Genomic DNA, 4,299 nt, shown 5'->3' with positions numbered 1-4,299 from the left:
CTTCTTATATTTTCCCTTTCTCTACGTGTCGGTGTGCCTACATCTGTGTGTGCGTGTCTGTGTGTACGTATGTACGCGTCTATTTTCGAACGTGTCCCTGCATTGTTGCAATTGGTAGCCTTTTTGTCGTCGTTTTTCAACAGTGTGTCGGTGGACATGCGCGCGTATGTCGGTGTTTCTCTTTTACTTTAGGCCTTAATCGGTGTCGTCGGTCGAGGAACGCGTCGCAAAATTCGTCGATCCTTTTGCTCAAGTGAAACATCGAAGAATCTGTCGTTTTACGAGAAACACGTATCGCCGAGTTTGGAATACTCGAGATCCAAGTAACGAAGGTACATAAAGCCTCGATTTAAATCGCGATTCCGCGCGACAGAAATTGTCGCGGTTTGTTAAGAGAGACACCAGCGAACTCCCTTAAATTGGAGATTACCGACGCTGAAGTATCTCGAACGAAAAGCACGAGAATTTACGATCGAAACTGATAGACGACACTTTGCGAAAATGGGCACACTCGCGAGTAGATCCTCCTCGTCCGCGAAATAAGTGGAACTCAACGGTGAAGAATATCCTTAACGGAGTCACCGGTGGAAATGATAACCGATCGTCGAAATAATAGCATTAAATTCTTTTCACCGGGGGGATATTACCGAGGGTGAAACTAGAATCCTCTTAGTTCTTTGCTGGCGGAGATTTAGAGAGATTTTGCAAGCTCTCTAGCCGGCTCTGTCGGTCAATTAGTTGCGAAATCTCGTGGAAATTCGTCTGATTGAGGCTTCGCTGTAACCTTGACGAGGGAGGATTCCAGCGCGAAGTCTCGGCGAGATGAATTTTACGACGAACGAACGGGAAAGCGGTGAAAATGACAAATATAATTAACGATCGTTCGCGAGAAGACTGTATTCCAGAGTTTTTCAAATTCCTAAAATGTTCAATGTTTCGAGAAATTGTTAAAAAAAGAAACGTTCCTATGTTTCAATTTCTATTCACGAGCGACGCCACGTTTGCAATTTTCCTTCTCCCGGCGAAGTTCCGTTGAAAACAGAAAATTCAACGATCTTATTCCATTTAACACAGTTTCCCCACCGGCACGTCTAAATTATCCCACTTTTCGATATTCCAGAATGACAAAGTGCTTTATTCGAGAGCGTTTTAATTGAAACACAACCCTTGTAAAATTGCCGCAACGCAGATGAAAATACGAGGATATTATCGGGATATACCATCGTAATCGAGGAGGCTGATCGATCGATCGAACGAAGAGGCGACGGATTTAAACGATCTACGTTGCAAACGGGCACTTCTTCTTACCGCGTTACAAGTTTACCCACGTAAAAATATAATCCGATAGCTCCCTCGTTCTATATATAGCGAGAAATCGCGGCGACCGTGTCGGCAACTAATAAGGGAGTCCCCAGCGTCGATCATTAAACGGCGGGACTAATTGGAGCCGCTCGAACGGCAGGCGATCCGCGCGCGTCATGCAAATTCGTAGCCCCGATGAAAATCGGCCGAAACGCGTGCCACATCGGACGATAATTTTCGGATAAACGAGATCCTGTTGAAATCATGATTTCTCTTTTATTCTCTCTTTTCGGAAACCATATACGCACGCTGGAAAATAGATTTTCGCGTCCAGTTTTCTCGTTAACCCATTGCTTTACGATTTTTTCCATCTTTTTTTCTTCTCTCGAACGAGTTAATTATTCGATTGCTCGTTGATTTTTTTCCCTTGAAATTTCAGAATTATTAACAACAGCGAGCAGATTAATTCGACACGATAACGCAATGGGTTAATTGGACAAATTCTCTTTTCGTTTTTTGGAATCATTATTGTTGGTATGTACGCTTTCAATTGGCAATGGTCGAGTATGACGCGCCCTATCGATTGCTTTTGCCTTAGAAAAATATATATTGTCGTTATTTTGAACGTTTCGACTATTGGAACCTATTATTTTCAATAATACTTCTCGATATTGGTCCGGACGCGCGGAAATTGTTCGAGCGACGCCAACGCGATAATCGCCATCTGTGCTCGATGCTGTAAACGCGAGTCCGGCATACGGGATACTAACTGAAAAATCGACTTCGCGACAGAGAGCTGTTCAACGTAAATTAGGTGTGTCTTCGAACGATAGACTTTTTCGGGTAAATAGCAGGAGTGGGGTGTCTCTCAACGACAGCGAGAGAGAGAGTGTTTGCAAAACGTAGCTGCGAAATACCATTTGGCAGAATGATTCGAGGAAAAAGTTGAACTCGGCCTATACAAACCTACGATAGCCATTTTCTTAAAGTTACAAATTATTTTAATATTAGGAATTTTATAAAATACAAGAAATCTTTCGTATGTATTCTTCAAATATATACATACACTCTAAAATAGTACATATCTCTACCTCTATAATTCCCAAAAATCTATATTTCGAGCGAGATTAAAAAATATATTACCAATTCTACGAAATTCTTCGAACGATCTACATTTCCCGTACCCTAAATCCTCCGCGTCTACGACGTTAAGTCAAACTTTACACTCTAAAAAAGCTCGACTATCCTCGGAAAAATCAATATCTCGAGACAGTTGGTGAACGTAAAAGCCCATCCGTAAACTTTATCCTCGCGAACAAGCTCTTCGGCTACAGTTCGTTTCCCTGCCGATTACTCGTACCAAGCAAGCAAGCAAGCAAGGATCTTGATCTCGCGAAACGCCCTCGCAGACAAGAAGCGGAAGATCGCGAGCGAGAGCGCGCGCGCGCGCATCACAGCCGACACACGAAGGACCAACCTTAAGGGGACGAAATGTGTACTTGTTTGCGTTGCACTCGAAACGCGTATGAGAGTGGTGTGTACACTTTGCGCTGCCTTCTCTCTTTCTTTTGTCTCTCCATGTTTCCACCTCGTTCCGTCACTATGCACGTGTATATGCATTTACGCGTATGTACGTGTTTGTGTATGTATATATATATATATATATATATGTCTCTACGTGTGTGTCCACCATCTTGTCCCTTCGGATAGCGTGCTTTATCGTTACGATAATCAGTCGAAAAGCTATGCGTGTAGTGTCGGTAATGATAATGCGTGTAGTGTCGGTAATAATATATATATACAAGGATAACGTTTAAATATATATATAATATATCATGTCATATACAATATATAATATATACTATGCATTTTACGTGTATATCACCTTAATACTGCGCGAAAAATCGATCGTTACGTTTAGCCATTACGTTCATTAGGTAGTCGAGTGCGAAAATGAGTGAGCGAGTCGAGCGATCCGGGAATGAAAACCTCTCTCTATCTCTCAGTGTGTTTGTGTGTGTGTATCCTACTAGCGAGTTTACGACTGTTATTAGACTCTCTCTCTCTCTCTCTTTTTCTCGAGTATATATATATGTGTATACCAGAGAGTATACCGATCGCTAAAAAGGGTCCAACGTCGCGCGATTCATCTCGGTTGAACGTCCGTGTCCGTTAGCCGCCCCGTATACACACGCCACGATGCGTTCTCATTGTACGTATACGCCTCTATTCCATACCAGAGCGCGCGTCCTCCTATCTTTTCTCCAACAACCCCTACCTCTCTCTCCCATTCATCGTCACCTCGAACTTCCAAGCACCGGTTCCGTTCCGTTCTGTCCTTATTTTCCCCGGGTTTTCTTCCGTTTCAGCCGTCTCTCCCGCACCCTTCCTTCTTTTTTACCACCGGCCGCGGAGAGGTTAGGTCGACGCGCGCCACCGTTCACCGCGAGATCATCGCGCTCTGCCCTACTTTTCCCCTCTCTCTCTCTGTCCCTCTCCCACCCTCACTATGCGACTTCTCACCCTCTGTGTCCCCTTGTATATAGTCGATCAGCGAGAATGCGAAATATAACGGATCTGTCAGCGTCGTGCGTCTCTCGTGTTCGTCGTGTGCACGGCGGCCTTACTTAAGTAACTAGGCTATAGGAGCGTTGGGCAGTTACGTGGCATATTTTTTTCTCTTTTCTATCCCTTTCCCTCTTGCATCTCCCGTCTCTCCTTCCCGCTACGTCACCCTCGTCGTCTTTCATTCACTTCGTCTCTTTTTCTTTTTTTTCATTTTTTTTCTTTTCATTGGATTATCGAATGTACGCGGGACACGTTGCGAAATGGTACAGGTAGCCGTCTCGCAGGTAGGTAGCATCTCGTCATCTCTAGTCGATTTTTCCGTTTTGTTTGATGTCTTCGTTGTTACGAAGGCACACCAGTTCGATCCGCGTGTACAAACAGAGATGGGGTGGAAGGATGGGTGGGGAAATCGAGTCGAGTGGCGGAAAA

The sequence above is a fragment of the Habropoda laboriosa genome, unplaced genomic scaffold (genome assembly GCF_001263275.1).
Source record: "Habropoda laboriosa isolate 0110345459 unplaced genomic scaffold, ASM126327v1 scaffold28, whole genome shotgun sequence".
Taxonomy (NCBI): Eukaryota; Metazoa; Arthropoda; class Insecta; order Hymenoptera; family Apidae; genus Habropoda; species Habropoda laboriosa.
This window is presented reverse-complemented; position numbering follows the sequence as displayed.